A 27451-nucleotide genomic window follows, 5' to 3' on the forward strand; every position below is an offset into this window, starting at 1 on the left:
TACAGTTTACTTCCAAGGAGTTGCCTGTATTTGTCTTGATGGATTTCGCTTGCGGGCTCGCGCTGGTGTAAGAGCCTGATGCCACAGCTGTAAAAGGTAGGGGCAGGATTCCTGCTTGGGCAGTGCCAGAAGGACCACAATGAAGATAAAATGTAAAGAGAGCCTAAGCTGCCAGGTATTTTAAAAATTAAGACCAAAATATGATCGAATAGTTTTGGATGTTTTCTGTAAGAAAAGAGTGTTGAGAATACAGGATGGCTCGCTGGTGCTCAAGAAGCAGTAAGCAGCTTACATGACAGTGCAGCATGAAGGCACTCTAAATGATAGAGCGCTCCTGCCGTGACCCCAGTGAAGAGGGAGATGCAGAGATCAAGCTGTGTGATTGTGGAAGGTACAGATCTCTGATGGGAGTTCATGAGGGGGTACAAATCACACAGTGGAGGAAGGAAAGCCCCAGCAGTGACTGCTCACAGCACTCCTCCACTGTGCTGTTTGTCAGGGGGTGAGGCAGTGCAGGAGGCTGGTGGCAGTCCCTCGCACCAGCTGGGAGCTGCCAAGCCGTGCTGTGGGGACTGACCCGGTGTGATAACAGAGGTTGCACTAGGTGATGCTAATGTGGAGCCTGAAATCTCATATTCCTTCCAAAATCTGTATGTGTCAGCGAGGGGCAATGCAAGGTTGTCGGAGTGCTCCGCTTCACGGGTTGGCGTAGGCGGGAGGTGACGGGTCTCATCAGGTGGTGTAACAGGGACGATTTCAAGGGAGGGAGCTCGCCTGTTCTGGTGGGCTGGGTTGCTGTGGACTAGGCTGAAGAGAAAGCTTTCAGTGCTCCTAATGATCTGTTGAAGTGGCAGGTGGAAGCAGGAAACTGAGCTTTGTGAGAGGGGACAGAATAAACACAGTAAGGCAGGAGAGCAGCTCGGAAGACAAAGAATTTTGTATGTAAAACATATGTTGTGTTGGAAGTTTCTGATAACACTGAAGTTTTTTTTCAGAAATGGAAGAAGAGGGAATGTTGTTCCCCTCGTACAGCAGATGTCATTGCCAATGAAGTAACTAATAAGGGCTGATGTTTCTTGTGTCCTGCAGACTTCGTTTCAATGGTAGCCCCTTCCTAATGTTGAACATCAAATATTTTCTGTGTAAAAAAACCAAAGCAAAACAAACAATCCCCCTCCCCCCCCCCCCAAAAAAAAACACCTCTAAAAACCAAGGCTAACTTCCTTGCAATCAGTCATTGAATGAATGAATGAACATTTAATGAAATATAGACTTACTTGTGAAAATGCTTGCACTTCACTATGTAATGGAAAAGGCATCTCTTACCGTAAGTTTCATGGCTGCTTTTTTTGGGACAGAGTGCAATGTTTTTCTCTCTACATTTCATTTCACAGAATAATTTCTTGCTCCAGTTTTTACCCAACCTTGGCTTTGAGCAATGCAGGGACACTACTAGTTGAATTGTACCAAATCTGGCATGCTCCTTGCACACTACTGATTGCATAATAGGAATTACTCATGAATAATTGTGTACATGTTGATGGAACTTAGAGTGAGTCTGTTAAAAAATACAGTTTGTGTCTTTTTGGAGGTAAAGGGATAAGAGGAGAAGGTTGTTGTCTAGGCTTAAGGAGCACTGAATGAAGGACGCCTGGCTATTGGTGGAGTAGCTCCAGCGGTGATCTGCAGGTATGAGGACGCACATGTTGAGCAGAAGAGTCAGCTGTTTGCCAGCTGTAGTGAAGCCCTCGGTGAGGGTTGTTTTAACACAGTTTTCATTGAGATGTCCAAGTGTGTTTGTTGTTACAGCTGGTTTGACCTGCTCTGAACCTGTAACAACTGTTGGGTGCAGCGCTTAAGTTTTTGTTGAAGTTGGAAATAGTGATGTGCTCTAGAGAGTATCTCTTGATTTTTTTGTTCCAGACTGCCCCATGTCCAGTGCTTTGCTGGTCCTAAAGCAGTCAGAGCAAGTTAGGGATGGGAAAAACGGGCTGTTAGTACAGGTGTGTGAACACGGGCTTCCTAAATGCTCTGCTTTCGGGTTTGAGTGTCTTCATCCGCATCGCATGCTGCTTTGTTTCCAGCAGTGGGCAGTGGAGATGGGCTACAAGAGCTGATCAGAGTCGTGTTGTTTATTTATTGTAAACCACAGCTGTCTGCTGAGTGCCGGCTCGTGACTGACAAACAAATGAGTTTACCCTTCATCTCTTTGAAAGTGATGCTGAGCATCTCCACGTCCCGTATTTTAATTTTTGTGTCCTTCTTTGTCATTTTCCCAATGAAAATTACCCCAGCACTGATCTCAATGTTAATGTATTCCTGCTTACATTTGACTTCTGAATATGTTATGGCTAATTATCATTACACAGGACGAGAGATCAGAGCCCTGACTGAGGTGCCGGGTATGGGAACAAAAGGAGGCCAACTCCGCATCTTGGCACGCGGCCCAAAAATTGCGACTGAGCATCTTGAAACTGGTGGAGTCTGGGGAGAGGAGGGGGGCTCGTTGGCTTTTTTTCTTAGTTTCATTTTATTATTTTTTATGAACTGGGGGAGGGGCCAGGATGGGGCTAAAATTTCCCCTTGAACATGATGTCAATATGTTGGCATGTCTCCTTTTATTAAGATGCCATCCAACTGATAACAAGTCCTGCTGTGTTTTACCAACATAAAAAATTAGACTGGAGACCAGGGAGCGGCAGGTGGCTTTTGGCACCAAGAAATAATCACACTTGATGTGGAAAGTAAAGTAAAAGGAGCCATCTGTTCACTGCAGGAGGACGTGAAAAATCACATTAACATATTGTCACTAACATCATGAAATACACAGTTAATAATAAATTTAGTTATCATGGCAAGCTGCATTGGATGCTTCCTTAGAAAAAGTGTTGTGTGGAAGGTGTGCTTGCTCACATCCTCTGACTGAGATCTGTTCTTCTTGGTGTGGAAGTCCAAACCCTCCATTTGTCACCGCCTGGGCGAGTGGGTACGCCTCTCCTCTGCTGGGAGCGCCGATGGCTTCTCCGAGTCCCTCTGCTGCCTTTGCCCTTTCATCTGCTCTGCTTGTATCCGTCCTTGTTTCCTGGCTGCCGAGCAAGCACACGAGATGGTTGAAAAGGGAGGAACTGGAAATCCAGTGGAAGGAAGGGAATGAAAAGCCTGGAAAGAAGGGGGAGGTTTGGATTAGGTGGGCTTGCAGTGAGTGCTGGCCGTCTGCTCTAATGTCTGCTCAGGTCATTGGGAAGCTTCTCTTTTGCTGTAGTTGGCCTTGGATTAGACTGGTGGTGTCGAAGGTGTTCTTGGTGGGAGTTGGTTCCTCCTTTGTGTTGCAGCTGCGTTGATTATCTGTTCCATTAGACATGTACGTAGCCCGCAAAGCCACTCGTCAGGTCGGGAAATCTTTTAACTGCTTTTCCCTCTTCCACGTGCTGGGGTCTGCAGGCTTCCCGTGCCGAGCGGGTCGGTGAGGGCTGTGTGCTAGGAACCGGCTGTCCCACTGGGTGTTGGCTGGCAAAGGACTTGAGGAAGGTAGTGCTGGTTTAGATCAAGGCAGCTGGAAACCTGAAACAAGGAGTAACAAGGATGTCCTCTTCTTACCCTTAAGAAACACTGTTGGTAGAAATGTACTTAAATAGTGTCGATCTACTCTGTGCATGGTGTACCTCGGGTTTCTGTCTGGAGTGTGTTTGAGCTTCAAATGGATCATGTAGAAAGAGTTAGCAATAGTCCCTGAGCAGTGCATGGTTGAAGGAGAGAGACCAAATGAACTGCATTGGGTCACACATCACAGGTTTCTGTTGTTCAACTACTTAATGAGTTTTGTACCTAATGAATGTTACAGAAGCTGGTGGGATTTTTTTTTTAGTATCTTGGAGAAGTCTTCTTGACCCAACTGGCAGCATCTCAGGAGACAGAGGTTCCTTTCAGAAACTTATAAAGCTTTTTTTCCCCTTGGAGTGATAGTCCTCCTCACATGGCTTTGTTGTCACTAGTGAAAAAAAGAGGCAGAAATCAATTAATTTCACTGTCTGATTTGTTGCCTACATTGGAGATGAGTTGTCTGTCACTAGTTACCTGTGTTGCTGACCAGTTCTGCAAATGTCTCAACACAGGACCGCGTTATAGCCGAGTCTCTCCATCCAAACTGGTATTTCATACAAAAGTAAAGAAAATGGTTCTCAAAGATTAGGTTGATGCAGCCTGTTTTCCTTGCTGTTCTCCCTGGTAGCACCGTCAGGCGACCTGCTGCTTTGCTTCCTGCAAGGGTCATCGTGGCTTTGGAGGGTTTGTAAGCACTAATAGATACGTCCTCACAGCCTCCCATGAAGTAGGACATAGTGGTGTGCTCGTTGAAAAAGATGGAGATGGAAGCCTGGAAAGAGCAAGCAACACCCACACGCAGGCAGTCTGGGGCAGAAACAAGTAGTGAATATAATTAATGTCAATCAGCCTGGCCTTGTGGAAAAGAGATCTTGTCAAATGAACTTGGTGTCTTTTTTGATGAGATTGAGTCTGGCTGATAGACTTCTCGTGGTACTGAGTGGTATTTTGATGAAGAAACCAAAATGATGCAAAATTATCACACAGCACATTATTAAATGGATTAAAAACTTGTTAACTCTGAAGTCTTAAAATGCAACTGTAACGAGGCTATCGGTGTTGAGCAGGTGTGATTCTAACGACATCCTGCAGAAATAGCTTCTTACCCTGCACTGTTACACCTCATGATTCTCTGTTAGTGACAGAAGAAAAGACACTGCAACTCCTGGCCGTGGCCTGAAGATGTCTGGGATGGTCAGCAGCAGAAGGGGCCGCTTGCTGGTGCAGAGCCACGGGGATTTCGTGATGGGAGGAAAGAGTTTCCTTCTCCGTGTGGTGAAACACACAGCCGTGCATCTGGGAGCAGGGTGCAGGCCCTGCGTGGAGGGTGGGAGAGGTGTCTGGAAAGGGAATGGGGGTCGCAGGGACTGAACAGCTGGAGGGGAGCAGTGCTCTAGCTGAAGGTGCTCTTAGAGTTCTTGACAGGCACTAAGGAGTTAGTTAGAGGATTTAAGGACTTCTGTGCCCAAAAAGGCTTGTGGCTGCTTGTTTAAAGGATGTGCCTGGTTCTGGGGCTAGCTACTCTAGTAGTCACGTGAAACTTAAGAGGACTTGGAAGAAACCTGTGAAAAAGAGTGAAAAATGGAATGAGATCTCTCTTGGGAACGTTGTACACTCACTCTGAAATTAAGGAGGGAGAAAGCTGAGGAGAGGTTGGAATAGCAGCCAGGGGCATTGGGAGTTGGGTAGTAAAAAGCTCTTCAGTAAAGAGACATAAACCTGCAGTCACACAACTGTGCGATGAGACCGTGTCTGGAAGCTGAAGCTGAAGCAATTTTACGCTTGCAGGTGCAAGTTTTTGTAGTAAAAGATAGGCTCAATTTTTCATGGCTTGAGCTCTTGGTAGAAAAAGCAACCCAGGGATGATTTCAGTAAGGAAACAATACCTGTAAACTAGACTTGAATAGCCTTGTTTTAATCAATAATCCATGCTGTGGCCCTGCTTGTGAGGCCATTCCTCCTTTCTAAAGCCCCTGAGCAGAAAACCTTTGCTTGTTGTGAAGGTGAGTTGCTTGGAGTAAAGCGGAATCATTGAAACAGCACGTTTGGCTGCTAACAGTTCATTTTGCAAGTAAAATGTCACTTCTGGGGAACAAGCTGTATACGCTGACAGCCTTTTTGTGTTCTGACAGGCCTTTCTAGTTTATTAGCTACTTCATTTTGTACATGACGGACCTCTGGGTGCCTGTGGAAATGCGAGGCAGATGGGCTCCGCAGTCAGCCTGAGGGGACAGGAGGAGGCGGCCGCAGAACTCGCAGTACCCTGGATTTTCTGCCTTTCATCACAGCGGTGAAGGGACCCACAGAGGCTGACAGTGCTGCGGGAGCTCAGGAGGCTCTTAGCGGGTGGCCAGGACTGAAGGGAACGGGCAATGCCTGGTTTCACAGCGAGCTGCGAGTTCTGTTGGCTGCTGGGTGCAGGGATCAGGTTGTTTGTTGCTTGGAAGCGCTTAAAGAAATTGGTGTTACTCACAAAAAAGGTTTGCAAAACTGTATGGCTTGGCAAGTCCTTGTACAGGTAACGGCCGTGTACTGTTTGTGTTGTGCCACTGCTGGAGGTTCCAGCCAGCTCTCTGGGGATACGCCACTTCGCAGGGTGCTGCACCGAAGGAGAACGTAGATCTCCTCCCAGCAGCTGAGGTGGGTGAGTGAGCCCGAGGAAACAGCACAGCAGCAGGGTGCACGGTGGCCGTGCAAGACGCTGCTTGGTCTCACAAGTATGAAGTGCTTTTTTCTGTTCTATCAATCCAGTGCTCATTTGCTTTGAGGAATTTCCTACGCTTGCAGGACTCCTTGTGGAGAAACAGGCAGGAAAAGGCTTTCATTGCCCCTGCTGACGCTCACTGGTAGCTATTTTGGATAACTTCGCTGCAGGATTCTAAGCAGAGACCTGACAGCCTGATAGCCAAGGGTTTGTGTGTCTAGATGCAGCAAAACTCTTCCCCAGCACATCCTGAGGTGAAAGATGTCAAGTGAGGTGGTCTCGTGCCCGCGCTTCAGTGGGAATGTTGCAGAATGGGAACTTGCTCGAGTGGATGAGGATATCGGAGGAGTCTTTTATTTGTAATTACAGGACTTGTGTGTATTTTAAAGGAGGAGAATGTTTCCATTTCGTTTCAAAAACACTGCGAGAGCAGAATCAGAGCCCTTTCAAGACACGTCCTCCTATTGAATGGAAATGGAGTTACAGGGAGCATTGCCATACATATCCCAGCATGTCTATACACATTCGGCTCCTTGGAATAACAACAGGAGTGTGCTATTGTATGCTCTCATTTACATAACTAATTGGAGCACGGTCCTTATTATTTTGATGATGAGTCTGCATAATAGAAATCTCCTTACAGCCCAGTAGGAGACTGGGGAGCTAAATAACTTTGAGGTCCACTCTTTCTGCTTCCTTCAGCACTGCAGCACGCTTGAAGCGGTACTAAAGATCTGCAGAACATCTGGCAGGAGCAGGTGGCAGTTTACCTTTCAATATGTTATTTAACTGACAATTTAGTTAAGCCTGCAAATAATAATAGTAATAAAAACAGTCTCACATATATTCATGTCTTAGAGTAAAGGAGCTTTCTGAGCTGAATGATTGAGCCCTTTCTAGGCTCGGCCTGTGCTCGGTTTTTCTTGATCTACTTGCTGTTGGTACACTGAAAGCAGGAATGCGTTCCCTGGCCCGGACGGGAAGGAGGAGACTCTCCCTTACTGCCAAATGCCCAGCTGATGAGTAGATTTCCTAAGCAAGGTTTGTGCTGAGCATTTGTGTTCTTCACCCTTCTGTCTGAAATGAAACATCATATTGCATCACTGAGATATTAAGGTGAGAGATTAAAGACAACTTGAGTTGTCAGCAAGGAGTTTGTTGTCGTGTTTGAATATTTTGTATCTCTTTCTGTATCCCATCTTGTGCCTCAGACAGTGACTTAGACTGAATTAGTCGCTACCTGTATCTGAGGTGTAAGTCAGTAGCCTGTATGATCTTTTGGAAGTGGTGCTCTTTCAAGTTTACTTCTGATAAATGCTTTCAGAGCAGGAGCAGCAGCAGCACCTTTATCTGTTTCTGTGCCGCATGTGTGTGTCCCACCTGCTCTACAGACATTCATTTCATTGGCATAAACACTGGGAGTGCTTGGTGTGGACAGCATTAAGTAGTAATGAAAATCTAATTAGTACAAAAGAGGCTGTGCTTTCTTACATTATTAATTGACTAATGAAATTAGAGGTCTTATTTACGGCTGGAAAACTGACTCTAGCTGTAAACATGTTGGTAGAGCATTTAGGCCACAGGAGATGCAAGGTGAGACAGAGAAGGGGGTGAACAAGGTGCATTTTGTGTTGGAAAAGATGGAAGAATGTACATAAATATGTTTGACCCAGTAAGGTGATGGTTGCGATTGCCACTGTTCAAGTAATTATTTTCACTCTGTATCAGTGCATTAGTGTAATTTGGTGGATTATTATTGGAGGAACTCTGTGGGATCTGTTGACCCGTTTGTAGGAGGACAGCTATGAAACCATGCTCAGGAGAGCCAGCCTGTGGGCAGAAATAGGTTGGTTGAGACTCGGCCAGGTAGGGCAGCTTTCCCACAGGTAGGAGGTCAGTTATTCTAGTCTCATGCAGGGGCAGTAAAATCCTTGCAAGGATTTCTTTAGGGAAGGAAAAACCAGACCCAGAAATCCCAGTGTCCATGTTTTAGTGAAGGGTCGGCGGTCTGAGCTGGTTGGGTTTTTAGGGTACTTTCGTGGTCATCGCAGTGAGACTACTCCCCACTGAGAGCTGTAAGGCAGTGGGTGTTGTGAAGTATTTACTTGTTGGCACTGCTTCATTACCTGCTCTTGATAATTTATGGGGCCATATGGAACACGGTTGATAACTGCCCGTCTTTATGAACACACTGGTTTCATTTACCTGAAGCAGGCTCTCCGTTTTGAATGGAATGAGAGCTACATTGTTGCCTCATTACAGCCCAATTAAAACGCGGTTTTAACCTAACGCTAGGTTGATTATTAATTGTCTGGAAGGCCTTTTTCCTTCTGTGCCTTTAATTAGGATTTCCCATTACAGCCTCATCCAGAAGCGGAGAGTGCTGAAATCTGAGCAGTGTTACGGTGCTGCGCGGTGGGTGGATGGGCCCAGAGCCTTGCAGATGCTCTCGAGCTGATCCTCCCAGAGTGACAGGAGCCTTGTGCACGTCACAGCTGTAGTTCCTCATCTCGGACCTTCTGCTAAATATCTGTGAGGTTTGACTCCTTTGTTTGATGGAGGCTTATTTTGCCATAAAGGGGGACAGGATTTTAGGGGCTACCATGAAAAAAAACCCACAAAATGACACCCCCCCCTATCGATAGGTATCTCTGGCAGGGGATAGCGTGGCCGTAAGAACCTGGTTTTACTAGCAGCTGCCTTTGCAGGGGAGCTTGAGGCACAAGGGGCATGGTGCCTTTCCCTGGTATTGTTTCCATCCCCTTTTCAATTATTCTTGTGGTAACAAAGCAAAGGTCTGGGCAGCCTCAGGCAGGGGTCAGTCAATGCAGCGGTACTGGTGTGAGTAAACTGGTTCCTTCTGGTGAACATCACTGAGGGGTAGGCAGTGTCCCCGTACGCCTGACAACTGACCTTGCAGTTGCTTTGAAAAATGACGGGTGTTAGAGGCTTTTTTTCCTGTTGGAAGGAAAACAACTCCTTTTAATTTATTTATTTATTTTGTGATGGAAACTTTTAAGAAGTGCAGGCTTATAGGGACCCTCAAAGAGCACAGTTACCGTGTCTTCGGGTGTGCAGCGGGAACAGGACGGGAAATTTTTGAGCTTACTTGCGTTTTAATCTATTTGGCATTTAATCATTGGGAAGAAAACTTACTGGAGAGGACTTCAGAGGAAGATGTTGTTACGTGGAACTACACACGGCAGAATGTCTGGTTTCACTGGGCTGGTACGGCACTGTAAGGAATATCTTGTAAAGGTATTGCTTAGGGCCAAAAGTTCCCCAGCTGGGGTTTGTTTTGGGAGGGAATGGCTTATTCACACATCTTGCACAGCAGGAAACCTTCTGCCTTGCAGCTCTCCGGTGATTTATTTGAGGTGTTTAGCCAAGGACTGAAATGGGTTAGTAGACTAGCACCTTCAGGGAAGTTGCTCTTTATAATTTAACTTTCAGAGAGCAGGTTATAGTGCTCTCAAACAGTTGTGTCAAAGACCCAGCAAAAATTAATGGCTCAGAACTAATGGCAAGCTTTCCAGGATGTTGCTCTGATTTATTGAGTGGTGCTAAGCTCCAGCATCCTTGTGTGGAGAGCACTTGTCTTCATATAAGGGGGCTAATATTACCTCAAGCTGTTGTCAGTTGACTTGGTGAAATTGCTTAGATGCTGCTCTGGGTGTAGATAGCTGGTGGTGATTGCTCTGAAGTATTCAAAGAGCAGAAACCCTGGGGAAGGGCCGATTAGCTGCCCAGGAGGATGGTGTTCCAGCCGTGTAAACAAACTCCTGAGGTCTCCTGGTCGTAACGAGGACCAGGCCCCAGTGACAAAGCCCCCTCTGCTCTGTGCTGCTGCATTGAAGTTGAGCAATTTGCAAAGGGAAAGTGATTGGAGCCAGTCCCTGAGATGCACGTAATCCACTAATCACCACTCTGAGACTTGTGGTGCTCAGGAACAGCAGGAGGGAATTGGCTTTTATGAGCTGAAGGAGACACTGGCATATGTTGTCGAGGAGAGGGGGAGGAGGGACTGCTTAAATATTTATAGATTAAGGGTATGTTGGGATCCCTTCTGTCTTTTGTATGCCTGGTTCCCCCACTTCCTCGTGGGGATAATGAGACAGAAAATCTCCTCAGCCTTACCTGTGTTCTGGGGAAGCATCCAGTCTGCACCTCCTGCCAGCCTTTGTGCTGGCACTAATGGACTGGGTGGGTGTGAAGACATTGCAAAATGTGTCTTGTCATCATCCATCCTGCTGGGCTGTTTCAGTCTTCCTCTGAAAAAAAAAGGGCATCAGAGCCTGGATGCTTACGGGAAGGCAGGTTAGAAGCGAAATGAACTCCAAAGCAGATGGGTGGCAGGCAGATTGCTGCTTCTTACAGAAAGCTGTGTGAGACACTGTCCTGAACATCCACCCCGATGGCCCCAGGGTGTGAGGGCAGGACAGGCAGAGCCTGCTCGGAGGAGCTCCAAGGTTCCTTCCTACCTCTAATTTTAATGAAAAGATTTGTCTTCCTGCAGCTGCAAAGGTCCCCTTTTCGTTGGATTGCTCCTCCTTCCGTGATTGCTTTGCACGTGTAAATTCTCTCTCCCTTTAGTAAAGGAGGACGGATTTCATGTTGTGCACAGGGAAGCAGGTGGCTGCTGCAGACAAACGCTTTGGTACGCAGAGGGCTCTGCTTAGTCTAACGTAACCTGGGAAGGAGATGGAGAGAGAGGGCTGGGAAAGAAACATCATCCTGCTATGTCAGAGCAGCCCGGCGCGGTGATAGCAATAGAGTAACAGTGCCCCACTTAGGAGCGGAGGCTGGAGGAGGTGCCTGGTGTCACCAACCCCTCTCTGCTGTCACAGGGGCATTATGGAGGGGCGTGTGGCAGTGGGAACATCTGAGCAAGGTGCCTTTGAGGAGCCCTTGCCTGTGGGCAATGGCTGTGATATTGAAAGAGGAACAGTGCGTGTTCCCTTGCTCCAGCCAGGTGAAAACTGTAGGATTTTGAATTCTGTTTGTTCCTGCTTTTGCTGTGCTGCAGTAAATTAGTTTCTCCACAAGACATATATTCTCTCAAGTGCTGCTCACTCTTTTCATCAACGCTCTGGAAGTATGTTGTACACAAATATCACGATAGCCATTGTATGCAGCAGCCTGGGGCACAAGATACTCAGAGAATCATTGAAAACTACCTAACGTGTGCATAGTGCAGCCGAGAGCGGAACCCTGCGTGCTCAGAGCCCAAATGCAGGGTATCATTTTTTTTTGCTCTTGATTTGTACAAGTTTTACCATGGCATCGAGAAGTCAGACCCAATTCTGCTCTTATTTTGCTGGAAAGGGTGCATAACTCTCTTCTGTCCAGGTTAATGGCTCTTGTAAGACCTATTAAGACCTGTACTTGTATAAATCACATATTAAATGGTTTAATATTGGGTGTTAAAATTGCATAAATCAGTTCTAATTAGTTAAAACTGTTGCTGTAATGAAGATCTGCCCCTCAAATCCAGTATAGTGCAACAGTCTTGAAAGTCATTGCAGACCCTGCCTGAAGGGTTTCAGACAGCTCAGTCCATGTGCTGATGGGTCTGCTGGACAAAGCAAACCAAACTGGGCGCTGGCAGTGCTCCTCAGTGGTCCGAGAGCTCGACAGCGGGCGTGTGACGAAGGCAGCTCTCTTGATGATGTAGGTCAGTAACAGAACTTAGGGTTGTTCTCGTGATTGTCCTGTCTTTGGTGTCTCATCTGGCTCCGTGGGATGGTGTGGAGTTACGGTGCACAAGCGAACTGCTGCCTCGTGTCACAGGGGGCTGCATCTTCTGCTTTGTGAGGGGGTTGGAAAGAGCAGTTGCTGGCGTGACTCAGGGCCTGTGTTTCAGGCCACTGTAGCCTTACAGAGCAGGTTAAGGAGCATTTCTGTCCAACTGCAGCATAAACCTCTCCTAAGTCAGTTTTAAGCCAACTACAGCTTTGATAGTGTGTTCAAGAGAATTACTTACAGTCCCGTCTCCAAGCTTTGGTAAAATTAATGGCGTATCTGTGACGTAGATTCTGGCAGAGTACTGGCACGAGTTGCTTCAGTGGGAGTGTCTGGAGCTGTTACCTGTGATCTGGAATAGTCACACCATTTGGTCGTCAAGCCACGCAGTGCTTTGCTGCTCCTGCACAGTTCGCCGACCTTTCGCCGAGACTGGCCCCCTTCGGTTTTGCGAGTATAAATATCACAATCTCTGTGAAACCAGCAGCCACTGCACTTCTTTTATTTTGCCAATGGTGTCACTGCTGCACCACAAGATTTGTGTTTTCTTGCAGACTTGAAGAAATAGCAAGAGTGGCGTTGAGCGTTTAAAGGGCTGGCTGAAGCCATGCACAAAGGGCACCTCGCTGCTGCTCTCCCCCAGAACTGGGTTCGAGCGGCCGAGGGTGACACAGGCACCCTCTTTGCCCACTGCTCCCGCTTTACTTGTCGCTTGTCTCCGTGCTGCACTTAGCAGGACTGAGACTGCAGCTGCAAAGCCCCACCTGGCACGGCTGAGGACGTGGGAGCCGTTCCTGGGCCTGTGCTGTGCCTGTAGGACGCACAGCCGAGGAGCCATGGAGGCGAGAGGCGCCAGCCTGCTGCCAGCCTTGCCTCTCCCCGCTGCTCTCCCGGCTGTCGGCAGCCCGGAGGGGCCGTGCCTGTGCTCTGGCTGTCTCCCCTCTCAGGTCCACAGCCTGAAGAACGGGGAGGAGAGCGCATGTTTTGTCTTGGCTGTGCTTACACGGGCATTCCCTTTGGGCTTCCGAGGTGGCTCTGAGGCTGGACGCGGTGGGTTTCCTTCAAAGGGTGAACACGACATCCTTGGTTATGGTGGAGCTTCCCGTCACCACCGCGATGTACATAGAGATGGATTCAAGGGAGCCCTCAGACTTTGTTAATGAATCCGTTAGGTTCAAACCCTCAGGCTTGCCCTGTCCCAGTTTGCTCGTGCTGGTTTCCTACCTAGGAGGAAGCTGCTTGGTCTGTTTAAGTTGTTATTACTATTTTTTAAATTGGTGATACCGAGTTTCCCCTGACAAAGAGCTGACAGTGTTTATCGGCAGCAGATGCGCCTGCTTTGACGGAGTTGCCAACACGTGCATCTAATCTCCTCTGTAAATGTCAGGCTGTGGTTCCAACAACAGGATGGCACCCTATAGCGAGACCTGAAGCGGGGGGTAAGGCACAAATCGACTTTTGTTGTTGTTGGGGGAGAAAGGGGAAATCCTGTAAACTAATTAGCTCCTTTGGCTCAGATGTTGTTCCTGATCCAACCACTTACTGCTGCTTCCCGTGGCAGATCAGATGTCTTCTGCATTAAATGCCATTCAGCAAGACCAGAAAGTGTCTGGGGCACCTGTCATCCGCTCGATGGGGATGCTGGGAACACAATTGACACAAGAACTTCACCGGATTGATTTCAGAGACTAGAGTTTGGGTTTGTTCTGTCAAAGGGCATTTCTAGGGGGTTGGCCAGATGTCAGCAAGCTTCAAGGTTTTGTCCTCTGCCTGGTTCCTGGGAATGCCCGGGGAACAGCTTTTGTCTGAGAGACAGAACCTCCCGAAGAGCCTCGGGGTGCGGGGTTACCTGTGCTGCTGGGCTGATGCATCTTGGTTGTGCACATCCAGAAGTCAAGAAGCAGCCGCGTCGGTGGGGGGCGAGGAGGGTGCAGGATTCGGGACTGGACTGATGGCCCTGAAATGGTGGTCCCTGTGTTGTAGTGAGTGTTAAAGGGACTGATAAAGGATGAGGGCTGGCTTGGAACATCGATGAATGTAATCAGCACCAGTGCCTTGTCGAGAAGGCAGGGTGTTGTGGGATTAATGCACGTTGGAGTTTGACTTGTATTGACATGACAGAAAAGCATCGGCTTCGACTTGTGCTTTTTACTCACCTTTCAGGTACTTAGTAACCATTTCTACCTCCGGTATTTTTTCACTGTTACCAGTGAAACTGGTCAAGAGAATAAACAAAAATAAATGCACAAGTGAGGTGTTTCTCGGCTCCTCTTTTAGATAATTTATTTTTTTTTAGGTAATTCTTAGGGGTTGCAAATAATTTGGCATGTGTGCTTAAAAAAGCCCGTGTGAGCCATGGGTATCTGCCTGTAGCTGTACCAAGAACCAGTAGGTATTTTATTTTGACACAGGAACAATTGATAAAATAATCTGTGTGCTGTTCTTTACCTGAAGAGTGACGAGGAGAACCACTGCAGACAGGTGTAGTGTTTGCTTAACCTAGAGCCACCCTTCTCACGTTCGTAGCAGTGCTTTTGGGATCGCTGCAGACCGGGGCAGCCACAGCAGAAGGGAGGCCGGGAATCCTGACACCCAGCCCAAGGCAGGAGAGGCCCTTCTTGTACTGTTGTGGGACTTGAGTGGCCTTAAGCTGTCCCAAACCTTTCTCAGGAAACTGAGAAAACAAATATTCAATGTCCCTTTCGAAAGAGAAAGATGTCTGTACAATAGACTCACTTGGATCAAGGCTTGTGCGTTCAGTCGGTGCTATGGTAGGACAGCGAGCCCAGTGGATTGTGCAAGAGATGAGAGGGCCAAGTTCTTAAAAGGTGTAAATCTGGCCCCTTTCCCGTGGTGTCAGTGGTGTTATGCTAGTTTACACCAGCTGAAAATACGGTCCAGATGGTCTTGGTGAGAGAGGGATATCATGAGCCTGGTGCTTTCTGTTGCATTGCACTTTGTGTAATGATTTCACACCTGTGAAAACTGGTACAAGATCGAAGTGGGGGTTCATACAGATGCAGACACAAAAAGTGCAACGCACTGGAGAGATGAGCCTGTCTATTTTTCCCAGAGAGAGCTGCACAGTGGAGATGTTGATGCCTGGGGTGTCTAAGTTGAAGCACTCGATTTCATTGTTTTGTGTATTCTTTATCTGTCTCTGGGTAATTACAGGAAAAGCCTCTTGCTTACAAAGGGAGAATAAAATCTGTAATGGCAATAGCCTTAGCAGGAGTGGGTAAGGATAAATACCAAGAGAGTGTGCTTGCTTGAGTGACAAACGTAGTGAGCGTTGTTTGACACTGTCGTGTCAGATCCCACGCTGGGATAAGATCTGTATAACTTGTGTCTTCATAAACATATGGTAAGTGTAGTGGTGAAGGTGATTTGTGACAGGTCTACCTGCGTGTGCTTCAGTAACGCATTGTTGGAAGTCATTGCAAATTACTGGCTTGTTCTCTTTCCAGAGTTCTCTGAAAGATCAATCCCATTTCTCTAACTCTTATTCAGATTGAGGAACGAGAGGAATGAGATGATTTTGCCATTAGCAAGTTCTTGCCACTGTCTGTGGTTGGCCTAATCCTCCCCTGATGCAATTCCTCGTGATAGCTCTGCTGAGGTTATGGGAGCTGGATGAGTACTGGTCAGCTGAGGGTAGGATTCCTTATGAGAGGGGAAAGCACTGGTGGCTAAATGTGGTCAGCACAACTGCAGTGTGTTGGACTGGAAGTTCAGAAGGTGTCATTTGACAATAAGGGCCCGTTGGGCTGATGGCAGCATAGCTCCTGCAGAGCTGTGTTGGGGTACGGTGCCAGAGATCTGACTTGGAAACAGTCGATGGCAGGTGGCACCTCCTTAACTCCTCAGGAGTAACTTAGTTGTCCAGACACCTGAGAAGGGCTTCTTAGAACTGGTTGCAGTCAGCAGCCTTGGGCATCTGTCGGACTGTGCAGGTAGGATCTGCTATCAGCCACCCAGATCTGACCTCTGGCAATTACTGGACAGTGTTTTCTTCTTTAAAAATTGAGGGAGGTTTGCAGCTCAATATTTTAGCAGTCAAGCGTAATACAGTGAGAAAGGTGTCAGGATGCATTTTATCCGATACAACAGGATGCTGTAGGCAACACTGTTTGAAATTGGTTGAGGAGCAGGTGACAGCCACCCATGTAAAGAGTCTCACTTCTTCAAGTGTGTTATGCTGTGCTGTTGCTATGAATTTCACAGGCTCTGCTTGCGAGTGGGGAAGGGAATGAGCGATGCAGTACTGCTCCATGGAGCTGCTTGGCCTCAGAGGTTCCTGGGCTATTTGAACGTGTTCCATGTAATCCACTTAATTGCCTGTGTAAGCTTGTCAGGAGAACTTCCAGCAGAAGTTCCAAACCTGTGATGTGCTCAGAGTGGTGGGGGGAAACCGAGTGCTGAATTACTGTGGTGCGTTACTGTTGTGCTGAGTTCGGAGGCAGATTTAATTCCAAGTCAATAATTAGAGCAGGACTCTGAGAGGCCTAACAAAGCTCAGCTCCTAATTCACACTTCCCTGGGCTTCGAGAAGCTGTCTCTCTTAGAATGCTCTGTATGCCCACGTAAAATACAGCAGGGTGTTTGACTGGTTGTGTTCAAAAGGGGTTTCTGCGAGTTGACAGCTGACACCAGCTTTTACCAAGTTAGAATTGGTTCTTTAATTACTTTTAAAGGGTTTTTATTCAGATGCACAACAGACTCATATTGTGTTGCACAGATAAATTAAGAAAATTGGTAGAGGAAAGCCCAGATATTACAAATGTCTTTCCTGTACCTTATTACAGTTTATTGGACCTGGATGTAACTGGGGTCATGCGTGTGCAGCAGCAGGGAATGCACGCTATGATCACGTGCAGAGCAGGAAATACACACTAATACACCACGGAAGGGGAGTTGTAAGAGCTGTGCTTCCCTATTTGTAGTCCAGAGCCTGGGAGAGTTTATTGCTCTCTGTCCTGGAGAGCGTCAGTTTGTACACGACGACCACTCCTTGTAAATACCTGTCTGGCAGGCAAGCTAAGGAGCGTTGGGGGAAGCCTTGTGTTCCTTTTAATCATCTTGGAGATGCAGACTGTGAGGACTAACGTGCTTCAGCAGATGATGACTGGCTGCTATTAATTGTGTCATCTATGGCACAGAAACAGCGGGGAAGGCAGCGTTTGTATTATCCACATATTACACTTTGTGTTGACAGGCAGGATGGAAAAGATGATTACTTCTTTTTCCCCCAAAGAACAGTGAAGGTTCTCTTGGAAAATCTCAAATTCTCCCTTAGGGAGTCATTGTTGAGTTGAAATTCTGAATTCCTTTATGCAAGCTCCAGAAGCAGAAACGAACTAAAAAGTGAAGGGTATGGCTAAGAAGGAAGTTGTGTCAGAAACTGCGGTCACTTGGTGCCCTTTGTAACCAAGGTACTGAAATGACCCCCAGTCACGGCACTGAAGCCACGCTAGGGAGTGTCCATGGCTCGTAGTCCTCCTGTCCTGCATCTCTTCCCAGTGCCGGGAGCAAACCCCTACTCTTCTCCAGTGCAAGGTGATGTTTCTCCTCTGTGGATCGGTGGTGTGGCTTCTCCCTCATTTCCCTCTCATCCCCTCTACGTGGCAGAGCGTGCCGAGGCCCGAGCTGCTGTGTGTGCGCAGTGCTATCCTTCAGGTGCTCGAGGACTGAAGTGCAGCTGTCACTCTGCACTGTGAATAACAGGAGATTTAATTTGTTGGGTGGAAAGAGTTAAATGAACTTTAACTGAAAAGCTCTATCTCTCCCTCTCAGGGTAGAAAATAGCCAAGGGCAACAGCGGATGACTAATGTGTAGAATATTGCAATTAGTATAGCAAGGTACTTACAGGGATCAAATTAAAAAATTCATTAACGTACGCACTTAATTAAGAAACACTTTTCGGTTTACATGATAAATTATGACACCTATTAAATCTTCTGGTACAAGCTGTAATGGCTTCTTTGCTCCTGGGCAGAGAACTATTGCCTTTGAGGTCCTTCGAGCCTCCCCGAGGACCGGCAGCGTTAGTTACCGGTGTGTTAAAAACAATGCTGCTGCTCCTCTGAGGTACCAGCCCTGCTTTCCTGGAAACTAATTTAAAGTTAAGAAACCAGCCTGGGGACTGAGAGACCTATCAAGACTGCAGGCACGGTGGATGATTAAATAAACAAGAAATGACCTTGAGAATAAAGTTAGCAAAATGCCGAGGTGGATCCCAAGGAGGCAGCAGGATCCATGGGATGAGGCTGCATCTGGGCATCAGAGGGACTCCACCCGGCCGCCCGGGTGGTGTCACGAGTCTTGGAGAGTTTCTCAAGGCAGGACCCTCAGCTGCAGCTTTTCCTTCAGGTTTGGGGTTGGTTTTGTTTGGGGTTTTTGTGGAGGAAGCCCAAGCACTCTAAGGATTGTGGCATTCGGAGATCCTGAGCGCTGTCGCAGCAGGCGCTGTGGTGTGACGCTGTGGGGTGGGAACCAGGCTGTTTGTTCTGCTGCACTGGGAGCATGACGGAGCAAAAAGGGGATTTGGTGAAGTTCCTTTGGTCTATTCTAAAATAGACCAAAACTGCAGTTTCCAAAGCACCTGTTGTTGCAGTTTTGGGGGAAAAAAATAAAATCCAACTGATGAAAACACTTTATTTTGGCTTTGTTGTTAGAAAAGAGATAGTTTTGAAGTGTGAAATCCAGACTAGCAGTTAAAAACGGAGTGCTTGAGAGCACTCTGACCTTTAGGAGAATGGTTTTTCCACTCTGTTTTCTTAAAACCTGCTAGGCTTTTTAATTTGGGTTAGTCTACGCTTTGCTCATCCAAGAGAGTTGTCTGATCAGTGGCAAGAGGCAAGCATGAGCTTAGCAACATGGGCTAACCTCAGCAACGTTAGAGGATGGTCCCCAGAGTTCTGTGTGGCCCTTGGAGAATTGGCAAGTGATGGTCCCTGCTAGACAGAGATGTCTTCCATGCTTTTTTTCACTCCAAAACTTGCCAGAGATGTAGTTGTTTCCTGATTTTTTTTTTTTTAATTTCATCCGGCCTGTAACCTGCTCTTGTCTTCCAAGAGTCCCTGATTTGGCTCAGTACTGTAGCTAGCCAAGAACACTTGTTTAGCCAGGTGAGTTGGAAATGTGGCCCAGATGTGATGTTCCACGTACCCTTACACAAGCAGAAGTGACAGCACGAAGCACGAGCAGAGAAAGATGAAGTGTTTAAGTGGTAAAGAGGGACTTGTGGCGTATGCACGCTATAATCTTGGGGACAATCATTTTGTCTGGACTCATTCCTGAGCAAGATATGCAAGAGCTTCAGCTGCCTTCAGTCTTGTACCTCTGAACACCTCACACCACTTAGATGCACCTCAGAAGCGCTTGATATCTAGCGTCCTTCTAACACCTCGGGCACCTGGAGTGCCCACGTGATGGTTGTAGCCTAGAGTGCTTGCAGAAATCAGTCTGGTTCATTTCAAGACTCTAAAATGAAGCTCTTGAAAATCTGACTCTGCTTATGGTCCGACCTGTTTCAGTCCCTCTGAACGTGTGTTGTGCTGCCAAGGCCTTCGTAGGAGTTGAGTACATTTTTCTCTCAGACGGATGTGGATTTTTTCCTAGATGAGTTTGAGTGTTGACTCATGTTGATGAAATGCTCACAGTTTATTAAACAGAGCAGTTCGAAGCAGTCTAAAGATTTACTGTTCATTAACAAATGTTTGAATGAACCTTAAATGCGAATAACCCAGGAGAAGCAGGGATGATGTCGTCTTTGCAGCAGGTACATAAATATAGTGCAAAATGGAGGAGATATTTTGCAGACACTTGTGCTTTCTGCTTCGCTGCAGAGCTGGGCAGTGTGTGCAGCCTGCTGGGAAGGGGGTTGCACGTGCATCTGTTGCTTTGAAGCCTGGTTGGTAGCTCGGTGAGTTCAGTGGGAACGGGTGACTTTGTCCCTGATGCTCTTTGTGTTGGGTGGGTTTTTTGTTAGTTGGGTTTCATTTTTTTTTTTCTTTGACCCTGGCAAGCCGTTGGTTGGTGACAGGTTTTTCCCCTTGGTCTGGCAGCCTTGGATCCAACCCTGACCTCTGAAGTACCACGAAGCTTTGGGGAGCCGTGGGGGCTGCTCCAGGGCAGTAGCAGGAGCACAGGGCTCTGCTGCCCTCGGGAGCACCTCTCCACCTCTCCCTTCGCCCCTTCTGCCTGGTCAGGATCAGAATTCTGTTGAGCGCTTCCTCAAAGGCCTGGCCTTTCACTTAATTATAGGGAGTGCAGGTAATATCTAGCATCCACAGTATTTCATCGACACTGACAGGCCTGCATAAATAACAAAAAAATCTTAGTTTGTGCGGTGAAATATCTTGTTGCTTTTTAATAAATCAATAACCGGAGGTGACATGAGAAAAGCATCTCGTAAACGGTCTTTGAGGTGATGTGGAAGGCACTAGATGATCCTTATTAGTGATCTTCTTTGCAGATTGTTTGGTTTGAAATAAGTTCCCTGACAAGTTCTCCAGAACAGTGTAAAATAACTGCTAATCCCTGGGTTTTGTCAGCATTTACAGCTTTGTATCTTCCTTACAGTGCATGAGGTGCCTTACTTTTTCAAGAACTGGTACTAAAAATCGCTACCAAATAAATATTCTAGTCCTATTTCAACTAACACTTGTATTTGTGACAGCGGGGAAGAGTTGTTCTGAGTTGAGAAGAAATAGCTCACATAACTGACTTCAATTCTGTACTCTTAAAGGGTTCTTTCTGTGGGCAGCACTGCTGGGGTGCCAGCGCTCCTGCCCACGTAGCCGTTGGTGATGTTGAGCTGTGCTCCCAGCCCTGCCCGCGGCAGCGTCACGTGCGAGGACAGAGAACCAGTGCTGCCTGGCTCTCGGTCGCTTTCATCCCTTCCTAACCTTTGTCAGATTTCTCTCGTCTCTGGTTTGTTTCCTTCATCTTGTAGGCACTGGCGTTGAATACTGATGAGGAAATATTTGGTCTAAAGCCAGCTAGTCAATTTTGGTTAATTAATTGCAACGGTGATTGGCAAAAACCCAGCCCAAATTTTTGTAGGTAATTTATAGCACAGGTAATGGTTTACTCGTGGATAATTATCTCTACCTGTAGGAAGCGGGAAGTAATGGTTATTGAGATCCAGCTGCAGCACTAACCAACGCTGTTTTAGGAAATTGCAAATACTTAGACTGAGTTATCTGCTTAATTACCAAGATAGTAACTAGAATGTGCAGTAAACCCACCCGTTCTTCATATTCGACTCCCTGCACCTTAAGCCAGGTGGACACAAATAAGGGAGAAGTCATTTATTCCTGCTGGGAAGCCCTATTCCTGCCTCTGCTGATGTGTTAGCCAGCACAGATGCGCCAGGCTTCGGGGATGTCGTAATTTGCTTAATAGCAGGCAGCAATAAATTGCTGGTGCTTGGGAGCAAGCGGGAAGCGGTAGGACAGAAGGGCGATGGAGAGCGCTGTAGGACTGTAACCTGTCGCGGGGCGCAGCTCCTGTTCCTACCTTGTGCAGGTGTTAGTGTGTGGCAGCCCTTGGGCCAGCACCTTCCCCCTCGGAAGGGGCCGGGCTCGTCAGGCGGGCTCATGGGGCACCTTTTTAGTGTCACTCGGGTTTTGCCACAACGTCAGTCTGGACAGATGTTCCTGCAGCGCGTAGGACCTGAGGAACGCTGTTCCTCGGTGTAGTGTCACCCTCTGGCCTGTTTGCAGTGTGGGTTTATTGCTCCGTGAGTGGAAGGCGAAGGGGGTAACAGGTAGTCGCGGGGAGCAGCCTGCGTGCCTGTTCACAAACGTTGTTGTCCTTCCCAAGAGACATCGGAGGGGAAGGATGGAGGGTTTGTGGCCAGGGGAGGAGGATGTGCGGAGTGTCATCGTTCTGCTATTCGTGAGCAAAGGGTGGCTCTGCACTTGGGGTTTGGGGACAAGCAGCTCCTGTGTAGAGAAGTGGCCTGGCGGGCTGGGGAGAAGGTGCAGCCTGGTGGTGGTGTTGGGAGGGGAGCTTTGGCAGAAGCGAGGATTCGTAAGCAGGAGGGGAAGCAAACTGCAAGTCTGCCCCTGTAGTTCCCTCCTGTAAACAACCAAGGCAGCTGAGAACACCAGCTCAGTGATGTGCAGGTTGCTCGCATGGACACGTAGTCCCTACTACGCTTTGTAACTGAAGCAGCAGCGTTACAGTAGGTTGTCAGTAGCAGGAACAACGCAAATGACTTAGTCCTACCACAGATGTAGGTGGTTTGTTTTGGAGGGTGATGGCAGTTTGAAATGGCTCTTTCCACGACACGTGACATCTTCTGTTCTGAACGGCCGTGCTGTGCCCTCCTCTGCAGCCTGGGCACAGAGATGGGTTAGCCCAGGCTTTGGCGCTGTTGGAAGATCCCTGTTGGTGTGTTCAAGCACTTGAACTTCCTCACTGCTCAAAAATATATCAGTAGAGTTTTGAACAAAAGAGCAGCATATCCCAGTGTGTGTTCAACACTCAAGTGACAGATATACGAGTGGAAGACCAACAAATTGATGGGCTCGTAGACAGCCCTTCCCTTCTCCTGTGAATGGAGTGGACGTGGGTTTTTTTGTTCACTTAAAGCTGTTTGTTTTGCACATGGAATCTGCTGAAGTTTCCATCTTTTTATTCCTTCCTCCAGTGCAAACTGTAAAAAACAAAAGCGAAGCCCCTGACATCATCCTCCTGCAGCAGTGGGGTGATGTGTGGGGGGTTTTTCCCCCCTTGTGCTATAGTTTGTGTGAGTACATGGTGTTATTTCCAAAAGGGAACAGGCTGGAGACATGCCTTGGAATCAGAAGCAGGGCTGTATGCTGTCATTCTGATTCTGCATTAGTGACAGTATGCAGTTCAGCTCTGCCCCTCAAGAAGAGAGCAGAGGCTTCTCCAAAAGGATGAGAAAAACCCCTTAGGTTTTGCCTAGCAACAGAGCAATAGCTCGTGGCTGAAAACGGGATTCTTCAAGTCCTGTTGGGTCTGTGGCACGCTGACTTGTCGGGGGGCTTTATTGAACAGGCTTTGCGTTGGTGCTCGGGGAGGGTCACCCACCGCCTTGCTGCCGGGCACCTGCAGCTCTGGTGGTCACACACTTGGGATCCCAGCAAAGCTGATGGAATGCCGCAGTCTGCTGCACAAAGTGTTTTACAATCAGTGTTTGGCGTAGTGGGTGTGATTTATATGTTAAAAAAGCCTACCGAGCAGCAAGGTGCGTGTATAGGGAAGGTGGTGGTTGGAGTGGATTGCACGTGGCCCAGGAGAGGCAAGGGGAACAGGAAACATATGTCTGGCACCCCCAGGTACTGCGGAAGCAAGCGAGTGTGAATGGCCAAAACGTAGTTTGCATAACATGGTCAGTGATATGCAGCAGATGGAGTCTGAAGGTATCGCTTAAACCGTGACATTTCTGAACGCTGGAAGGGATTGCACAACGGCAAACTTGGAAGGCAAATTGATAAGTGATTTTCTGTTCACTACAGCAGGTGTGAACAAACCCGGTGGAACTGGAAGGCTTTGTCACTCTGGATGGTAGTGGTGGCTCCTGATGTGCATCAGGTCGTTGCGTTGGGAAATGCGGGTGTGAAGACGTGGCGTAGTTGGGAAAGCGGAGGGTGCTGCTGGGGTACAGTGTTTGTACCTCGAGCAGCGTTGTGCTGCCCTGCTCTGTTAGTGATTCCCAGCAAGTCACCCTAATGTGGAGCAACGCGGGCCAGCTCCAGCGTGGGTGTTGGAGAGGGCTACTGGGCCGCAGCGTAAGGGCCACTGGTGTGTTCGTAGCGCAGGAAGGGTCAGGGTCCGTAAGAAATGTAACCAGGAGAGTTTGTGTGTGCAGCTCAGTGCTAACGCCTTAGCAGAGATGGAAGCTGGCACATACATAGTCCTTGCTTGGATCTCTTGTTGTTAGATACTTTGCCAAAATTTAGTTTGGCTATTTTCATTTTATGCAAGTGTGAAAAATGTTATCTGTTTAAGTTGCTTCTTTGCACTTCCATGAATAAAAAATGGCTGTAATTAAATTAAGAAAGAGCTTTGACAAGTGATTTGTCTATAATACGTACTTATGGTTTGTGGCATTTCAAAGAATAAATAACCAAGATGTTGAGGCTTAAACATTGGCTGCTGCACATGTGCTGTCAATTCCTTCGTTGAGAGAGAAATGTCTCTTTGAGTGTGGATGTAGGTCCAGGTCCTGCATATTCAGATCTCGCAGCACCTTCAGAGGCAGGGGAAGATGCCTGTCACTGATGTGGTGAAGGAACTGAACTGGAAGCGGCCCAGGCAGTCTCTGCAGTCAGCTGTAGTCTGTAAGGCGAGGAGAAGCACGGCTTTGATTGCAGCTCTGCAGGCGTGCAGGAGAGGCGGAGACAGCAGGAAACGTGGTAAATTCATCTGCAGATAAACCAAATAATCTGCAGCAGGTTAGAGAGAGTTGAGCCTTTGGAGAGCCTTAGCTTCAGTCCCAACAGCACACCAGCTGCAGGGAGAGCAAGTAGCTGGTTGTGGGTAAAAAAATGGGAAAAAGAGGTGATTTGTTAGCAAGGCACCAGATCAAAAAGGGGAGGTTTTGAAGCAAAACACTTGCCAGGATTATTCACACTCATGTGATTTTGGCTTTGCCTTCTTTAACATTGGAGATGACTCAAAAATGGAAATAGAAGCGTGAAGAAAATCCTTAAAACAATGAATCTGATGTTTTAAAATGTTGAGAGCATACCTTAATTTGTGAGTTTTCCATAAATCACTTGCCCTTTTGACCTGCCAAATTTTATGCGCGAGAAATGGGATGTAAGTTTCTTGAAAAAACCCAACAGCCCCTTTTTATTCTTCCTCTCAGTAAAACTAACAGCTGAAAAAGAAAAAATTACACTAAATCAACGGTTCTCATTCTAACTTGGTCACTTAAGCTCACAAGCCAAGTCCCACTGTCAAATGGCAAAGTCCTGATTCCCTTTGGGTTTGGCACCAGAGGCTATGAACCTGTAGAAAGTAAACGTTGACCAGGATGAATGCAGTGAATTCTTTGCACGTGGGACAGTAAATGCTCCTCTGAATTGTGACGTTGTCATAGGCTCAGTTGGGCAGTTTTCACTTCCAGACAGAATTTGGCAGAGTAAATCCTTCCCTGCCAGTGTCACCTGTGCTGGTGGTGACCTGTGCACGGGGCTCGCTCCGAGGGCGGCTGTGCTTTGTTCTGCTGTGTGGTACAACCTACCTTTTTAGGTATTTTAATTTTTTTTTCTTATGACTCTTTGACACCCACCACCTCCCTGCCAGCCTGGTGTGGCTGATCAAGCTGTTCAAACAACTGGAAGACATCAGAAGTTAAACACTCATTATTTTAATTTGATGCTAATCATGTGTTAATGAGACTAATCCTTGCAATGATTCAGGTAATTTGCTTAATGGCTGCCCAGAGTACAGATTACAGCAATCAGTCACGTCTGATAAGATGTCTGTTGTGGAGGAGGTTGTCAGGTGAATGAGGTGGGAAAAGACTGAGGAGTAAGGTCTGACCTCCTGGAAGTCAGGAGCCTCACTGTTGGGAAGGAGGAGGGAAGAGCAGTCCTGCTGCCCAGCCTTGCCCTTCACGACCGGGTCTGTGCCTGCCGGCAGCCAGGGAGCAGCAGTTCCCGTGGCTGTGCTGAAGGGCTGTTCTGTCGGGCGTCTGACCCTCTCCTGCCTTGAGGAGGAGTAACGTGTGAGGCCTTACACAGGCATCTGAGTTGGAGGTCATCTTGATTTCCTTGAGGTCATATGGGTCATGGCAAAGCCTTCAGGCGTAAGAGACATCTGAATCTGATGTAACGTGGTAGATGCTGGTCCTGATCCTTTGGTGGTATGAAATGGCATAATGCTGCTGGAGTTGGTGGGATTGCACTGTTCGATATGGGGGGGTCCTTCGTGGGCCAGTCAGAGGGCCTCTCTGCTTCCAGCAGTGCTCCTGCTTCCCCGCTTTGCCTTCCCAGTTCCCTTCAAGGGTTGTTCATTGGAGCGATGTAACACTAACTACAGAGGTAGGGCTGCTGGAGTAAGTTACTAGGGTTATACTCAGCAGTTGGAGATGTTGTGAGCAGTCTGTATAGTCCCAGTACGTGAACAACAGGGCTGTGTTCTGCTACTGGACCAAGCTGCAGTTGTGCTGGACTTAATTCCTGATATGATGTGGTGGTAGAAACTTGGATGGACCATGTTTGTTTATCTCTGGAGAGGCTCACAGCGTTGTTTCTCCTGCTGTCTGTCTTGTAGCTGTAAGCCCTTCAGAGTAAAGACAAAGCCATCGAAGCATTTAGCTCACGATGAATGCTACACTAAGTATATGCCATACCTTAATAAAATAGGTGTGTGCAGCTAATAGTTAGGAGACTGAGAGGAACCCAGCGGTGCTAGTAGTGGAGCGAGAGGTGTGTGTATTTGGGTCACCACAACTCACATGCTACTTTGTGGCTGTTGAGTACTACACGTAAGGAATCGTAGGAGGGAACGCTTTGGAATTTAAAAGCTGTGTTAACTTTTTTATTATTGTTTCTCATTTCAGAAAAACACCAAGAATCCCAGAAGTTCCTCAAAAAGGCGGTTGTGGAGCGTTAGACAGAGCACTTGACCTAACGCCGTGGGATCTGCGCTGCGCTCCTGGCTGGGCTGCTGTCTGCTCTCGGTGAGTCACGACTCTGCTTTTGCTCAGATTGCTTCCCAGCTCTTTGTAGATCGTGCTTCTATAGTTTAAAAGCTGTTCAGTATCTCTGTTTACACACTTAATAAACTCTGGGGGCAAAACATCACTAAGGGCTTGTGTGTGCTGAAACTGTACTGAAGAAAACCCCACCCAAGATACATCCTCGTTTACATGGACAAGATGGGCAAACAGGTGAGGAGGTAAGTGTTACCCTTTTTTCTACGGGTGAGGAAACGAGACATGACAACTTGGTCACAAAGGGCAGATTGGGAATGAAATTTAAGTCCTGTGCCATAATTACAAGGCAGTGTCTTGATTATTGTCTTCACGGCGTATCACCTAAACTGAAATCTGCGTCGCTTCTGTTAGCAGTGAAACTTGAGATATCTCTTTGAAGCTGCTTGTATCCATGCTGTGTTCCAGCAGGTCTTTGCTGGATAAAGTGAGGTTCTTCTAAGCCCGTGAGAAACCCAGCTGGAGAAAGCTTTTTTCATGTAGGAGATCACAGAATCACAGAATGTCAGGGATTGGAAGGGACCTCGAAAGATCATCTAGTCCAATCCCCCTGCCGGGGCAGGATTGCCTAGACCATATCACACAGGAACGCGTCCAGGCGGGTTTTGAATGTCTCCAGAGAAGGAGACTCCACAACCTCTCTGGGCAGCCTGTGCCAGTGTTCAGTCACCCTTACAGTAAAGAAGTTTTTCCTCAAATT

General features: G+C 47.5%; 1 long non-coding RNA gene across 2 annotated transcripts in view; it reads left to right on the plus strand.

The window, feature by feature from the left end:
• The window catches only part of LOC137664578 (uncharacterized), a 196697-nt gene that overhangs the window by 61119 nt on the left and 108127 nt on the right, over positions 1-27451 (plus strand). For both annotated transcript variants that reach the window (XR_011048354.1, XR_011048355.1), the window contains exon 4: positions 26599-26718. This is a non-coding gene — a long non-coding RNA (uncharacterized lncRNA). The remainder of the gene's footprint in view (positions 1-26598; positions 26719-27451) is intronic.

This window comes from Nyctibius grandis, chromosome 6 (assembly GCF_013368605.1).
Source record: "Nyctibius grandis isolate bNycGra1 chromosome 6, bNycGra1.pri, whole genome shotgun sequence".
Classification (NCBI taxonomy): Eukaryota; Metazoa; Chordata; class Aves; order Nyctibiiformes; family Nyctibiidae; genus Nyctibius; species Nyctibius grandis.